The sequence below is a fragment of the Phalacrocorax carbo genome, chromosome 1 (genome assembly GCF_963921805.1).
Source record: "Phalacrocorax carbo chromosome 1, bPhaCar2.1, whole genome shotgun sequence".
Classification (NCBI taxonomy): Eukaryota; Metazoa; Chordata; class Aves; order Suliformes; family Phalacrocoracidae; genus Phalacrocorax; species Phalacrocorax carbo.
The window spans coordinates 214771604-214788611 of NC_087513.1; the positions used below are offsets into that span (position 1 = coordinate 214771604).

Here is a 17008-nt window from a genome sequence, read left to right on the forward strand (position 1 = left end):
ATAACCACCAGCAGTTCCCACGGGGAAAATGTGAAAGAGTTAGATCTATCTGTGTGCTCTGGGAATGTTTCCCAACCTTCTGGGACTCCTGTAGTAAGTCAGAACTAGAAATAGAGATTATTTTTTTTAACTCCTATAACAAGCAAGACTTAAAAAACCCCCACCTGCAGCTGTGCCCATGGCAGTCAGGGGAATTTTTTTTCTTGGGAACACATTGCACTCCACTCTGCACAGCCTTGGTCCAGAACACAGGTTGTTCTGTAGGTCCGTCCTCACCCTTTGTCACTGGACCATGTCTTACGGATGGAAGCCCACTCATCAGTGACTGACAGCAGGCAACTCACTTGGTCTGTGTTGACCAACGGACTTGTATGGAAAACTGTGTCACCTCTTTGCTCACAGTGTCGATTATCTCTGTTGTGACTGAGGGCCAGTAGGAAAAATACACAAAGAATAATTGGGAGAGGAGGCGGAACCCAGCTCTTCCTGGTGGAAGCCCCTTGGCTGTAGGCAAGAGGCAAGGTTCCTCTTGCTCATTGCTCTTGTCTGGCCGCATGAATTTTGCTCTCCTCAGTGCCTGGTCATCCAGCCTGAGCAAGAGAGAGAGAAGAGAGCCTCTTCCTCGCTATTTATCCCGTCCCTACTGTCCCCTCACCCCAATTGCTCCATAGCCTGGTGAATTTGACACTGTTTTGTCTAGTGGGATCTATGGATTTCGGCTCCCTTGGGCTGAGAAGGCCTTCTTTTCTGCATTCTGATCAAAATTCAGCAGCAGGAAGGGAGGGAAGCCTCCTCCTCTTGCTGTGCAGTGGCCTGACTCACAGAATATCATGCAGGAACACTTGAGTCTTCTGTGGCGTTGCCAGGATCCCATCCACCGAGGGAGAGAAGCAGGGTCTCATTCAGCTTCACTGAATCACCCCTAGATTCCTTCTCTCCACAGACATCAGAGGAACTCTGGAAACTTATGACAATTTTATCACCACACTGGGGCCAAACATCTACTTTTCAGGTATTGTGGAGCCTAAACAGCCTGCCCAAGGGAAGTGCGGGCTTTTGTCCATCTGGCTGTATTAGCCACCCCTGGCAAGTGGGTGCTTGTTTCCCAGCAAGCTCCTCACTGGACTGTTTGTTTCCTTTCTATATATGTTGAGTCTCTTATTGCAGATATTGACTTCCCTTTGACATCAGTCAATATTTAGCTCTTGAGTTAATAAATATTTAGGTTTACTTAGATGAAATCAATGTCTTCTAAGTTCTTTCTGCTATCACTCACAGTTAAGCCCTGGGGCCAATGGGTGGAAAAACCCTGACATGCTTTCGAGACCTGTTTCTGCAATGGTATTTGTAGATTGAGTTAATTCTGTTCATGGAAGGTCATATCCGCAGCTGTGTTGAATGCTACCTGGAGTATTCATGGTTCATAAGGTCACACAAGGAAGGAAGTACAGCACAGGGATTTTTATTTTCTTTTCAGTTTTGTCGGAACAGCTTCACGTTGGCATCAGCAGATCCATCCGTAGGTTGAACAGGTGTTGGCTTCTTTCTAATGACATGTTGATGTTTTCACTCAGTTCCACGTCTCTGGATCCTCAAACCCTCAGAGGTTCCTTCATCTCTATTTCCCATATAAACTGGATGGAATCTGAATGCCTTTGAGAAAGTAGAAATCTTTGAGAATCAAAGCTGGACCATGCAGTCCATATTTACCCCATCAATCCGTACTGAAAGAGTCTTCATCATGCATTCAGGGAGCCTGAACCCTACTTGGATGCTGCAAGCTACTTTGGCCATCTCACACCACAAAAAGGTATTGAAGGATGGGATGAGGCCCTTCATCCAGACAATTAAAGTATTAATCACAGAATCACAGAATCACAGACTCACAGGTTGGAAGGGACCTCAGGGATCATCTAGTCCAACCTTTCTAGGAAGAGCACAGTCTAGACAAGGTGGCCCAGCACCCTGTCCAGGCGACTCTTGAAGGTGTCCAACGTGGCCAAGTCAACCCCTTCCCTGGGGACATTATTCCAGTGGTGACTGTCCTCACTGTGAAAAACTTCCTTCTGGTGTCCAATCGGAATCTCCCCAAGAGCAACTTGTGTCCATCCCCCTTGTCCTCTCCATGGGACTCCGTGTAAAGAGGGAGTCTCCATCTTCTTTGTAGCTACCCCTTAAGTACTGGTACATGGTGGTGAGATCCCCTCTGAGCCTCCTTTTCTCAAGGCTGAACAAACCCAGCTCTCCCAGCCTATCCTCGTACGGCAGCTTCCCAGTCCTCTGATCATCCTGGTGGCCCTTCTCTGGACCCCTTCCAGCCTGGCCACATCCTTTTTGTACAGCGGGGACCAGAACTGCACACAGCGCTCCAGGTGTGGCCTGACAAGCACTGAGTAGAGGAGGATGATGACTTCTTTCTCTCTGCTGGTGATGCCCTTTTTGATGCAACCCAGCACCCTGTTGGCCTTCTTGGCCGCAGCAGCCACTGTTGGCTCATGCTGAGCTTCCTGCCCACCAGGACCCCCAGGTCCCTTCCCACAGAGCTGCTCTCCAGCCAGGTGGATCCCAGTCTGTGCTGCACTCCCAGATTGTGTTTTCCCAGGTGCATTAAAAATCCTTTTGGTGGACAGTCCGGAAAATACGGCTCATTTACACTGACAATGTGAGAACTAATGAGAACTGTATACCATGCATGCAGACTACAGGGACAGCTCTCAAGATCAAACTCAAACAACAATTTAGGTTGGGAATGATGTCTGGAGGTCTTTAGTCCAAAACTCCAAAGTTACGTCCAACTTTTATCCCAGAAAGCTCTTAAACACATATTCAACCTTTTGTATTTGCTGAAACTCCATTGATTTCACTTCTGCAGAGGATTATGAGTTTCACTAAACACCTGTGGCCTTTGTTAAATGTGTGGGTACAAGTACGTTGCTGAAACAAGCCCTGCAGCGACATGTGTTGTGGAAAAAAAGGAAACAATAGATGGAATTCAGCTATTTTTAAAATGCTGTTGTTGGAGAAAGCTGTTGGCACACTTTTCTTGCCCCCAAGCAATGAAGCCTGGTTTCTTAGTCCCCTGGACATTTGCATCCTGCAGTACTCCCAGTTCACAGAATCCCAGACTGGTGGGGGTTGGAAGGGACCTCTGAAGATCATCCTGTCCCACCCCCTGCTTGAGCAGAGACACCTCCCAGTGACCCCTACCATTTTGGTCAGGAAGGGGCAATGACGGGTAGGGCCCTGAGGTACCAGCTGGTGGGCCAGTAGGCACTTGCTGATTGATCTTGCTGCTGCCTTGCAGGATCAGTAAGGAGCTGCCTTTCCGTCAGTGGGCCCATTAACGTAGATTAATTTGCTTTTAATTATCCTTTAATTTGCCATTCATTCTCCTTTCCCTGGTTGCTGATATTAATGAAGCTTGTAGGAACTTCATACCCCCAGAGTAGCAAAGACCCTTTTCTGAAAGTAGGATGAGACTGGTCAGCAAGCTTAAAAGTGTTGATGCTTAATGGCTAGGCAAAAGGACCACATGGGCATCATTTTGTTCAGAAACCAGGCTAGGAGAGCAAAATAACTCCAGTCCCAATAAAAGGCAGCATTTTTTCCATTCTGCTTCTCTTCTCAGTCTAACATAAAATGGTTATGAAAGTTTTTTCCTTCTGTTTAATTTGAACGATAAAATTCACCTATACACTGAAGCCTTGGAAGCAAGTTTTTAGCCCAAAGCACAAAATCGTTACTTGATGACGTTAGCCTTTGAGCAGCTAAATTTCAAAAGAAAACATTGATTTAGGGTGCTTTTGCTTGTCACTTGAGAAGATTAAGCACCATATAGTGGGAAATAAAGACAACAGGAGGCCAAATACTAGGAAAATCTTTTATCTGATGGAATTGCTTGCTGAGGGATGCCCTTGCTGCTGATACTTTAAAAGTTTGATTAGGACAAGAATGAAAACACCTACTGTCTAATATCTAGATCCTGTTTCTTGTAATCTTAATGAAAATACTCTGACTGCAGAGGGTACAGCACAGTCTTCTCCGTTATCTGTCTGCTAATCACTCTTTCCCTCCTCTGAAGCTACCTATAACGTCCATTGCTATGGTAACCGGGCATGGTATGTATCACAGACAAGATGACATATGCATCTTTTCCTGCTTTAATAGCTCCTCTGTTTAGGCTGCCGTCTTCCCTCATTGCTGAGTTCCCCAAAGGACATACATATGTTGACATCATGGGTTTGCATCTCCTTGCAGGCAGCCGCCATGCTCACCCGCTGAACCACTGGCGCCGCAAAGTGCGGTGGGTTGTCATTCAAACCAGCTTTGCATGGACCATAAATTTGTGGTGCGTTCCTCTGAGGTTTAATTACATGTATTTTTAACTGAGTGGCAAGTAAATATTTTGAAAGAAAAAGTGTTCATTAAGCTTGAAGTGTAATTACCCAATAGCTAAACATACCTAGAGAAATGGGAATTATTGCATTCTTGGCTTTGTCAGGCAGGTCAGTCATTAAACTTTAACAAATGAAGCCAATATTTTATCTCAGCAAGTTTGCACCAGCGAACATTGATCCACTGGCTGTTTCTTCATGCTCTAAAACACATACCCATCAATACCCAGAAGCCTTGTGAACCCAAGGACGGGGTCATAATGAAACAAACAGTTGTCAGCAATGATTAGAAGATTTACAATTTCTTGAGAAGAGTCAGTTGCAGAGAAAGCTCAAGATTTAATGGTAAAGGCAGAAGCTGGTCTTCTCCATCACAGAAAGATATGTTGGGTGGTATTAACTGGTAACACAGTCTCCTCCCTTGCGTCCCTCAGCAACAAGCACTCAGGACTGTCTCTGTTGCAAGAGATAAGAACACCAGAAGCCTTTGCTGAGGTGGTAGCTGGATTGATGAGAGATGGTGCCCTGTGCAAAGACCTTACATCTCAGTGGGGACAGGCACACACAGCTGTAGATGGGAAGAGGACACAGAGAGGGAAAGGGACTTGCTGAAGTTCCTGACATCATCCTGTCTTCACACCAACCTTGGCCAGGGGGACCTGAAGAGGTCCAGCGATAAGATGCTGGTTCCATAATATTGTGCAGCAAACAAAGGTCATCTCATTACCCTTCTTTAGCGCTGAGCTTGGAGTGTTGCCTTCCTTCTGTTCATCCTCTCCCCCTCAAGAAATAAGCATGAAGGTTGAAGGAGCAAGTCTTGCTTGGCCTTGCCTTACCAAGCAGAAGCTGAATGAAGGTACAGTTACTGTACCTGAATGCATAGAGATGTGAACATTGTGAAAGGAAAAGAGCTAGTTAAGCTGAAAGCTGCCTCTGGAACATGAACGGCTAAATATGATGGGGCAGAAGTGTATTATAGCTGGAAATGTGATGTTTTCTGTCTCAAGCTGTGAGATATAATGCCCCGGATGTTTTTACTAATTCTTTGATGCATATCATGTTTCATATCTGTGGGCAAAACCATACCTATCTGGTGGGTTTCCTTTCCCTCCTTTACCCGCTTCTACTCTTCCTCTGCCCTCCTGCCTGCAGCAAAGCTCCCCAGGAGCTCACTTCCCACCCGAATCCCAAATCCCAAACCTCGAGCTCAGTGGTTTCCTCTGAAGCACCCTGATGACTCAGAGCGTGCCAGGGAGCACTGAAGGTGGGTGATCCTGTTGCCCAGGGCAATGCTGTAGGTATCTCAGAATGTTACAGTTCCATGAAGACACCCCTTAGTCTCTAAGGCTGTGGCTTTCTACACAACAGCATTACTGAAGGATTATATCTTTAAAAACCCCTTCTGGAGGAAGTCCTCAGGTATGCTTATTCTGCCTGAGAAATGCAAATTGATCTTTTTGTTATCTTCCTGCATTTTTCTCTCTCCAAGCACTATCCCTACTCCTGCCCCAGCCACTTCAGTGTTTTTTGGAACTCTGTGTTAACAAAAGTATTTCTGCTATGTGTGAAGACCATCATCACCAGTTCTGATATATCTGACAATTGCTTGGTGTCATTTGCGTAAGATAAGTATCTTAATGCTATAACACCCTTGCCATGAGGCTCATCTCAGCTTGGGTTGTTACTACACTGTATGGGAAGATGACGAAACATTAACGGTTGCTCTGTGCAGCCTTCTGACTTGAAGCCCTTACTTAACTTTCTCCCTGCTCTTACTGCTCTACAGAGCAATTGCAGTTACAATGCTTTTAGCTGGAACATGTCTGATTTTGTTACTACCTATGGTGCTTCTCTCAAATTCAAACCAAATCCTCAAAAGCACCTTCAATAGCCATCCTCACTCTTTTTCTATCCTCAACCAAAGCATGGATATTTGGTTTATCCCTCTCCCACATGTTAGCATTTTTCACCCATTGCTTCCTATGTAATTTACCTTGATCAGTCAACAATTACGCCCATTGTGATTTTCCCACTGCCCTGTAATGTATGTCTGTATAGTTTCACTGGTGGCAGTAACATGTGCATTATTTTTAGAGTAATCGCAGAATCATAGAGTCATTGAGGTTGGAAAACACCTCTAGGATCATCAAGTCCAGCCATCAACCCAACACCCCCAGGCCTCCTAAACCATGCTCTGAAGTGCCACATCTACATGTCTCTTAAATACCCCCCAGGGACGGTGACTCCCCCACCTCTCTGGGCAGCCTGTGCCAGGGCCTGACCCCTCTGGCAGGGAAGGCATTTTCCCTCACATCCAACCTAAACCTCCCCTGACGCAGCTTGAGGCCGTTCCCTCTCGCCCTGTCACTGGGGACTTGGGAGCAGAGACCAGCCCCCCCCTCACTCCAGCCCCTCTCAGGCAGCTGCAGAGAGCGAGAAGGGCTCCCCTCAGCCCCCTCTTCTCCAGGCTAAACCCCCCCGGCTCCCCCAGCCGCCCCCCAGCACACTTGTGCTCCAGACCCTGCCCCAGCCCCGCTGCCCTTCTCTGGACACGCTCCAGCCCCTCCAGGCCCTTCTTGTCCCGAGGGGCCCAAACCTGAGCCCAGCATTCGAGGTGGGGCCTCCCCAGGGCTGAGCACAGGGGCCCCATCCCTGCCCGGCCCCTGCTGGCCACACCAGTGCTGACACAATCATTTGATACCTCTTCTTTTTCTTAGGCGTAGGGTGTTCTCTAAGGGTTCTGGGACATGTGCTGCTAAAAGGATAGAAGGAACTGTTACTACTATATAGTCTTTTCCATTTAATCATCTGACATTGGCTCGGGTTGATGGCTTTTTTGCCTTGCAAGCTACGCTCTTGATGTTGGCCTGGTGTGATTGTATCCAGGTAGATGAGGGTGTTTAGCCAAACACTTTTTCCATGTCTCCACCTTCTCATTCACGTTTGCTATCAGGCCACCACCCAGGTTCCTCCTGGTGCTCCTAGCACTGGCAGTACTGTTGTTCCCATTGAACGCAAACTTTTCCTGTCTCAATTTCTCACCTTGTTTTCCTGGTGCTTCTCTTAGTTGTTGAGCCTTTCCATACCCTGAAAAGGTTTACTTGCCTTTGCAAATTTCCCTCTGCTTTGTTTTGTGCTTTTATTTCCACTCTCCCATAATCCTTGGCTCTGTTTGCATTTTTCCCTCTAATGCTCTTGTTTTGATGTTTGTCCAGCTCCTCCTTGTTTGCTTAGGCCTCTCAATAAGTTCCCTACTGTGTTCTCTATTGCTTCCTTAAATATTTCCCATCTGGTCTCTACTGAGATTTCTTTATCATTCCAGATTAATGGCCTGAAAAGCTCTCCAAGCATTACCTTCTCTGTCTCTCTCAAAGACTTGTCTTTTAAACTTTGCAGGATCAAATTTAGCTCCAGTGTCACCCATCTTTCCCTGGGGCTTTAATGTGTTCGTCATCTTTCCAATAAGTAATTCATGATCGCTTCTGCCCTTCAGCATCGCTATAGACTTTCACATCCAGCAGTGACTCTGTTGTGCCTTTTGCAGATAATCATGTGGTCCATCTGCTTTTTTGTGTGACCAGCTGGTGACCCTTTGTAAGTCCATGAGGGAGCCAAATGCCACCCGTGATCAGACTGTGCACCTCACAGCAACTACTCAACTTCTCACCAGTTCAACTCCTCCCACGTGGCCCAGCATATTCTTTTGCTTGTTATTTCTCCTTTCATCCTTTATGTTCCCAGCTTTCTGCCTCATAAACTGGGGCCTCGTTTCAGACACCGTATTGATAAAATTTATATTTTCCCTTCTCTGCAACTTGTTTTGGTGCATGACAGCAAATCACAGCTAGGCAGAGATTACTGCAGGCTGCAGTAAATATTGCTGTGATGATCTTCTCAGGTATTAGTTTCCTGTTGTTCACTGAAGTTCTTATTCCTTTTGCACATGGAGGCAATATTACTCATCTGGGGAAAGAAAAAAAAAAAAGAATCATAGAATCCCAGAATCCCAGACTGGTGGGGGTTGGAAGGGACCTCTGGAGCTCATCCCGTCCCACCCCCTGCTGGAGCAGGCACCCCCAGAGCAGGGGCACAGGGCCGCGTCCAGGCGGGGGGTGAATGTCTCCAGGGAAGGGACCCCACAGCCTCTCTGGGCAGCCTGTGCCCCTGCTCTGGCACCCGCACAGCAAAGGGGTTTGTCCTCATGTTCAGGTGGAACTTCCCGTGTTCCAGCTTGTGCCCGTGGCCCCTTGGCCTGGCGTTGGGCACCACTGAAAAGAGCCCGTCCCCATCCTCCTGACACCCACCCTTCAGATATTTATAGGCATTGATGAGACCCCCCTCAGCCTTCTCTTCTCCAGGCTGAACAAGCCCAGGTCTCTCAGCCTTTCCTCCCAAGGGAGATGCTCCAGCCCCTGATCCCCTTGGCAGCTCTGCGCTGGCCTTGCTCCAGCAGTTCCCTGCCCTTCTTGAACTGGGGGCCCCAGAACTGAACACAGAAAGAAGTATAATATCCAAATTACCTGTGCCTCCAGGGTGCCTCCGGTTTGGCAGCTGTGGATGCAGAGCTCAGCTGTGCTGCTCACTGGCCTGGGGTAAGAGGCAGGTCCAGGAGCCCATCTCAGAAGCTGTGTGTTGTGGTCACCCTTTCTCCAACCTCCATGGCCATTTCCATGTGTTTGGGTCATCATCAGTCAGACTGAATTACAGAACTCCTCCTTCAACAGGTTGTGGATATGATGACTGGTTATGCATGTCTGGTCTATGTGACAGCCTCGCCATCCTTTGCTGGACTCATTGGCATGGGCATCAGTGCCACCTTCATACCTTGCCTTCCACAGCGGAAGTTTGGATTGCTTCGATTTAAAACCTCAGTTTTCCTCTGCCTACATAGGCTGCCCAGACAAGGTGAAGTGAGCTTCTTTAGTAGAAGATGCAACTTTTTCTTTCGCCTTAGGTGAGACAAATCCATGACATTTTATTCAGTAATATTTGATATGACATTTCCGGGTCATTCCCATCCGTCACCTAAACATGGAGCTGCAAAGAGTCTGTATCCTGGCATAAGAGCAACCTGTCTTCCTTTAATTTTTAGGATATATGGTAAGATGTTTATTAAAATATTCTGATGTCGAAAACACAGTGAAAAGAGAGGACGTAAAAGGATGGCATTCAGTTTGAAACTAAGGTACCTAAATTTATGTGTCTGCATTAGGTGTCTGAGTGTGAGATATGCATCTGAGCTCCCACAGCAGAGAATGGAAATGCTATGTGAGATCCTGGCTGGGCTTTCCTGCTGGCCTACAGCTGTCAGGCCCTTAGGGCACAGGAGTGAACAGGTCTTGTGTCATATCATCTGGCACCACGTGGAAGTGTCAGACACCTGATGCCACCTCAAAAGGCAGCCGGTGTTTGCATTTGGACTAGCTGAGCCTCCAGTCAACGCTGTCAACGTAGTCCAGATCCAGCTAAGCAAACGTGGGTGTTGGGTTTTAGAGGCTACTGAATCCCTTTGCAGCCCCATCAACTGTGCAGCCGAATCTCTGCTGATGTCTCAGATGCCCATGGAGACATTTGTGCTTCGGCGCCTCACCAAGGTGCAGCAGGGAAGTCGACTACCTCAAGGAATGACATCATCAGCCTAAATTAACCCTCTTCTGTTATCACCTCAAAACATCTAGAGTTTGGATTAACAGTGGACACTGTATGCAAATTTTTAGTAGTTCATTGTAGAACTCTCCCAAAAACAGACGAGCCCAAGTCACTGTTGCATTTCTCTCAGTTTTGCCACTTAAACCACTGCAAAATAGTACAAAAATATCAAGAATGGTGATCTTTGATACTCCTTTTGTGGGGTGCAAGTGAATAAGTCCAGGGCCATTCCCAAAGAGTTTCACTGGGAATTTCCTACTAGCCACAGCTGTATCCCGCAGACAGACACATCGTGGGATCCCAGACTGTAGGGTTCAAAATCCACAGCAAACTAGAAACAGTAGTAATCCCTAATGGCATTTCTGAACAACTGGAGCATACCTGAAAAAAATGTATGGAGGGAAGAGCTGAAATGTGACGAGCAGAGCAGCTTGGTGTGTTTCATCATGTTCAGTGTAGAAAAAGCAACATGCAACTGGTGTTTCTCAAGAGAAATACATCTAAGGCAAGTGGTGCAAATGTAGATCAGCTGTGATCTTTCTGTGATCACAGAGCTCGTTCCCCTCTGCAAACTGTTAATGCCGATGTGTATATTGATTGCATGTCACCTTCCCTTCTTAAGAGCTAAAATATACAGCACAGCTGGGCTGTATAGCTGGAATAGCACAATGAAGGACAGAACCATCCGTAACTGATATTTTTCCTTAACCAGCCATAGCCAGAGTCCCGGAAATGATTCAGAGGTCCCAGGGCTGGAAGAAACCAGCATGATCATCTAAGCTGACCTGCTGCATTATTAAAGCAACAAAATTTCACTCATTATGAAGTCCACCAATATGGGACTGCCTACGCCAGAGCACATCTTCCCAGGAGACCTCCACTCTTGACTCACAGACTCTTACAGGAATGGTCAATACCTAAACAAAAATATACACTTAGTTATGAGACAAACTGCTAGACGGTTCTCAGAAATACATAGGTCAGAGTCTGCATTTAGGGAAATCAATGAAATGTATCAAATTGCCAAAGCTACTCTACAGGACATAACAATTAGTAAAACCATGGTCAGCCCAGAGAGTCGCCAACACATGATTTCCCCTCCTGGCGATTTTCTTAGTTGTTCTTTTCTGCTTATGCCTTCAGGGGTGGCTTGAACTTCTGAATGACCTCTTACACATCCAAGTTATAGACGCATTCCTTGGCTTAGACTGCAAGATGGTACAGACCAGAACATGGTTTGCTTAGAATTGCTCTTCCCCAGCCCAAATCTTCTCTGAAGAAACTGAGATTTTCTTCCAGATAGATTCATATCTTGTGACAGTTTTAAGCAGAGACTTATTTTCTCCTGAGCTGCAGTTCCCAGATCCCAACAGATGCAGGAGAGAGCTGAAGGTAGCGATGGCATCTAGACCGGTGGACCTCCCATGTTCAAAGCACTGGCCCACAGACTTCAATACCCAGAGGATGCCTAATTAAATCACAACAAGTGTTACTAGGAGTCAAAGCATAGCTCAGCATTATTTGGTGCTGTGCTGTGATGCCTCTGGTAGCGAGTAGAGGAAGGTTCATGGTTTCCACTGGAAGTGACTTCAGTGACACTTTCTGTTTCCTTTTTCCACTAAAACACTTAAAAGTGAGAAAGCTTAGCACTCAGAGGAGAGTTTTTCCAAGCTGCCTGTGGGCATCTGGATGCATGTTTCCTATTAAAACAGAACACAAAATACAAAGGCCGCTTGGAAAATCCCAGCCCTTTGCAGAGATGCAAAGCAAGCGCTCTGAAGTCATACAGTGAGTTTCTTTCTCTCGGATTTGAACATTTGACTTTCCTATCTGAGTCTCAGAGCTTCTAGAACTGGCCCACATTTTTACACATTAAATCACTGGGCGAACTCCTGTCCCAGCAGCAAGTTCAGCCTATTCTGACTTGGGGTCCTACTAGTCATCAGAAGACTTAAAATCATTAAATAACTGTGAGGACACGTAATGGAGACGCTCTCCGCATGCTACGCTGTTCCCAGCACATCACCTACCTGCCTGTGCGGTGCCACCATGGGGAAGGTCTCCAGGTGGTATGAGAGGAGGAGGCTACAGCATGAAAAGAGAGGCCAGAACTTGCTTTTCCATTGGAACTATTGCAGCCAGAATTGTTAATCTGCACAAACTGCAACCCCTGCTCTAATTCCCTCCAGCCTTAGGGGTAGGGGTGGAACGAGGAAGATGGATCACAGATTTAGAAACAGGATATCAGCTTTCTAATAGTCCCAGATTTTAAAACTGGAGAGGCATTACATATCACCTTTCTTGACTCCCGCTGGGGCCCAGAGGTTCCCATGCTTTGAGGGGAGCTTGTTACCAGCACCTACGATGCTGTTGCATTTCCGAACAAGTAGATGTGGCAAATGCATTTTAGAAATAGGCATAAAATCTCAGCAGCGACTGAACAACAACTTCCTTTGTCTCTCAGCCTCCCCCCAAATGCTTATACAATTGAAAATGAAATTGCACCTCTGGGCTGAGCTGCAGCCGTGCTCCTCAGAGGCCCCTTCAATCCAATTGGCAAAGGCTGGGGTCTGGCAAGGCTTAGTCAGCTCATGTTTGCAAAACACTCTGGAAATGAAAACTGCAGCACTGAGTCATACAGCTGTGACTATGGAGAAGTGAAGTCTGTGGCGCCTAGGAATACATCTGGATCCCTTGTGGAGAGCAACTGGGATCTGTGGGTTAAGTGTAGAGTTCATATTAGCAACAATAACCCAGCATCGAGCACTGGAGACCTCAGAACTACAGACTGCTCTAGGAAAAGGGAAATTTTGGGTGTTTTTGCAGAGTAGCCTGTTTGGGACTGACAGGCGTTGCACTTTGGACATGTGTTCTGCTCCGCAGTGCAATGCAGAAGTCTGGCTATGCACTGTGGAGGGAAGCACTTCTGCTCTGGGTTGATGCTAACCTTACACAGAGAAGGGAATGAACCTGGTCAGCAAAACCAGGCATTTAACCAAACAGAAATAAGACCAAATAATGTTTCTGTGTCCAGGAGAGCTCTCACTGTCAGTCCTGGGCACCCGTACCTCCTGACTGCTGTAGCAACAGGTACCCTCCCTGCCTCCTGTGCCCATAGCTGCACTGGTGATGAATCCCAGCAGATGGGTGAGGAATTGGGGCAAAAGGGCCATTTTCAGATCTCCTTTTCTGATGCCTCTGTTCAAGGAGTGAGAACCCATTCAGCCATTCCAGGACTCACAACAACCCTCAGTAACAGGATGCTGTAGGTGCCTCTCTTGGATATCTTTTCCATTTCTTCAACGGACCTGACCCAAATATGCTATAAGTCACTGGATTTGAACGTGCCTTTTAGGGCACATAAAGGTCTTTCCCTCTGCTGCTTTTCTTGCAGTTATGCAGTTATCCACTTAAGTTTCTTCCAGGTTTTTGGTTGGATTTTTTTTTATATAAAGAAAGGCCAACTGAGGGGGAAAAAAGAGCAGATGCTTCTGTTAAAAACCCTTTGCTTTCTCTATTTGACTTCAGGACTGTGATCAGATCCAAGAGAACCTCCATCTGCAATATCAATTTGGGTTGTTCCTTCCCTCTGTCTGCAGGGAGAGGTTTCTGTTAGCCAAACGATTATTCTTGGAATAATAAAAACTTGCAGCTGGAACCAAGAACTTGGCTGATGCAGACAATAAAACCATGGGAAGGCATACAGAAAGAAGAGACCATCTTGGCTTGCCAAGCTCAGAAATCTCCCTGTCTGTGTGGCTCCTTGCTTTCACCCCCCTGTAGATCAAACCCTTTAAAATTAACCCAGCTGCTGACATGGAATAAAAACAGAGAGCATGGAAGGAAAACTCTGCCTGAAAGAGCAGTAATACCTTTAGCAAGAGTGGAAGGTAGGCAGCCTGCAGCTTACAGCCCACATGTAACAGCTTGTGTAAGAAGGGAGGAAACGAAACAGAAACCAGAAAGAAAATACCACCCTGTATTACTCTGCAGATATGGGGATCTCCTAAGCTTTGGCGTGAATAATGCAGTGAATAATATTACAGCAGGTGCTGTCATAGCAGAACTGCATAAAACCAGCAAACTGGGATGTCTTCAGGATGCATTTAAGCCTAAAATTGCCTTAGGCGTGGGCTTAAGTCCATTCCCGCTCAGCAAACTGATATGTGCAATGTGTGCAGTCACCTGATCCCCAAATCCGTTTTACTCCTAGGGGTCTCAAGAGCTTTGCAAGCATTAACATGACAAAACATGACACATCAACACATGCAAACAGTACAGTGCAGGGGCTACCAGCTAACACATGCTAACGACCTGTGATCTCATGATGTGCTGTCATCTCAGCTTCTCTCTAAAGCTGACGGAGGTGAGAGCTCATGAACCACAAGGCAGATCTCGTTCAGCTCTGGAGAACCAGGATGCAGCCAGGAGACCCTGGTTGGGGTTTAGGGAATGATGGGTGAGCCTAAGAGAATTAGGTATCTGCTGTGTCTGACTGCATTTAGGCTCTGACCTTCATAAAGAGAGCAGAGAGAAGGTCTTCTCTTAAAGATGCCCGAAGTCTCAGCATATGTTCTGGTTAAGATTTTGATCTGAAGGTGCTGTGAATTCTCTTCACAAAAAGATGTCCATCTCACCAGGGAAATGCTTTTTTTTTTTTCAGCTGCTCCTCAATTTTTTCCAAACTGGCAGGGACAAGCTGTCCCTTCCCTCTCTCACTCTCCTTGGAGCCAGATGCCCTTGGAGACTGCTTGACGGTTAAGCATTTTGAGCCACAGGGATGCTCACTGCTGTGCTGCGTGTCCGGGGCAGCCAGCCCACCGCAGGGCTTGGCAGAGGAGCCAGATTCCTTGGCCTGGCCCTCGACCACAGGTTCATCTTCGCATACCAGGAGCAGTAACACTGCTCCCAGCTTTTCACAGAGCCAAGGCTGCCACTAGACACCAAATCAGGAACAAAGGAGAAAGAGTCACACATGTTTTGTTTGCAAGACAAATGCGAGAAAAGATGTTTTGCTTTTGAAACCACAAAATTCTACAGTTTACAAAGAATTCCTTGTGTGTCCCCTAACACTCCCTGTCCTCTTCTTACCCCCTCTCTGGCTCATCATGTGCTGCTCCCTGCCCTACCGACCTTCCCTCATCAGGCCCCAGAGAAAAAAAGCAGGAGCAAAGCATATCCCCATCAAAGCCCCAGCCCCCTGTAGGCAAGCCAGATGTGTACATTGGCTTTTTGGGGACACGCATGGAGAAAAGCCCAGATAGGCCAGGGTTATACATCATTCAAACCAAACCGCTCCTGCCTTGGGTCCAGAACTACCAGTGGTGTAAAGCATCTCTTAAACCACTGTGTGCTAGAGAGGGCTAAAAGAACTTTAGCTCTTCAAGTCCCCTCCCTCCTCACTGCATCCCAGTACCGACACCATTCCCACCACTGTTCTCTTCTCCATCCTTTGCTCCAGATTTAGGAAGAGAGGGGAAGATCTGAGATGGGAAGAGCTGTAATTCCAACAAGATGGCAGAAGAGAGGGAAGGGAGATTAGCTGGGATGGGAGGGTAGCTACTAGAACATCTCTCTGGTGGTTCCCATCCCTCCGTGCAGCCCTAAGTGGTGGCTAGGTGAGAACTGAATCCCACTCCAAAACCAAACTCCAAAGCCAAGCACCGGTTACAGACAGAGCCCAGCTCCCTCAGACTTGGCCACCTCAGAGCCTCCTCAGCTCTATTTCCAACTTTGGTGCAGCTCTCTGCTGGTGTTCATCTTTCCTCCTTAGAGCCTGCCTTGACCCCTCCCATGCACCAGTCCTCGTTGTTTCCAATCCTCCAAACAATGTGTGTCTTTTACCCTGGCACCTCTGTGTAAACTGATACCAATCCCAGCAAGCTGTTTCTCTTGCTTAAGGAGTTGAGTTTGCCAAATTGAAATTTGAGAAATTCAGACCAGAAAGCAGTAGGGAAAGCAGTGGAATTTCCCCAGGGAACAGGATTGCAAAGAGGTGAGGGAGGTCCTCAAGCACAAGACTGAAGGACTTCCCACCAAACACAGCTTAGAATCATAGAAACATTAAGGTTGGAAAAGACCTCTGGGATCATCAAGTCCAACTGTCAAACCAACACCCCCAGGTCTCCTAAACCATGCCCTGAAGTGCCACATCTACATGTTTTTTGAGGTAGAGAGGTGGTGGATTTCCCGAGCCTGTCAGTGTTTAAGCAGCATTTGGACAATGCCCTTAATGCTTTAACTTGGTCAGCTCTGAACTGGTCAGGCAGTTGGACTAGATGATCATTGTAGGTCCCTTCCAACTGAATTTGTCTATTCTGTTCTATCAGCAGCACTCTCTGGGCAGGGAAAATGAGCTGCTGCTGCTGGTGCTGCTGCTAGAGGCTTTGGATTCACTTTTAACACATTGCTCAAGGCAAAAGGAGGTGTCTCAACAGGTAAAAATGGCCATAAGCAGCTGCAGAAGGTACCTAGAGTGAGATGGAGCAGCTCTTTTCATGAAAAAAGCACAGTAAGCTGCAGGCTGGGGTCTCTGGTTACAGAGCTGCAAAGCCTGCCTGTTCTCAGGCCCCCAGAGGTGAAGCCACAGGTGAGAAGTATGCTCATCCTTGAACAGTTTGGGTGAGAGTCAGTCAGTGTGCAAGCTCCTGTTTAGCACCAAGAGAGCCAGGCTGGTCTGCTGGAGGGGTAGATGCCTCCTTCAACCACTCCAGTATCTCGGCATGAGCACCTCTGGAAGCTTTGGGGCTCTCCAAACCATGGCAGCCAGGGGTGCACAGGCTGTTCCGAAGTGGTAGATGGATACTGCTCCTTCCACTGGGGTAGGACACATGGCTCTGAGTCAACAGAGCAAAGATACAGTGCACGCAATGGGAAAATATTTAACTTGGTGGTTTTGGCTCAAGCAGAGAGCATTTCTCTCATGCCAATAGCCTTTCAGAGCTGACTTTCGCAGGCACCTCCTG

The 17008-nt window shown here is 47.1% G+C and overlaps 1 long non-coding RNA gene across 1 annotated transcript; it reads right to left on the minus strand.

The window, feature by feature from the left end:
* Positions 1-1446: 1446 nt before the first annotated feature.
* On the minus strand, positions 1447-4355 carry LOC135311582 (uncharacterized). The gene is made up of 2 exons (XR_010371244.1): positions 4223-4355; positions 1447-1653 (listed from the first exon to the last, which is right to left on the minus strand). It is a non-coding gene; the product is annotated as an uncharacterized LOC135311582 (long non-coding RNA).
* Between the last annotated feature and the right edge of the window lie 12653 nt (positions 4356-17008).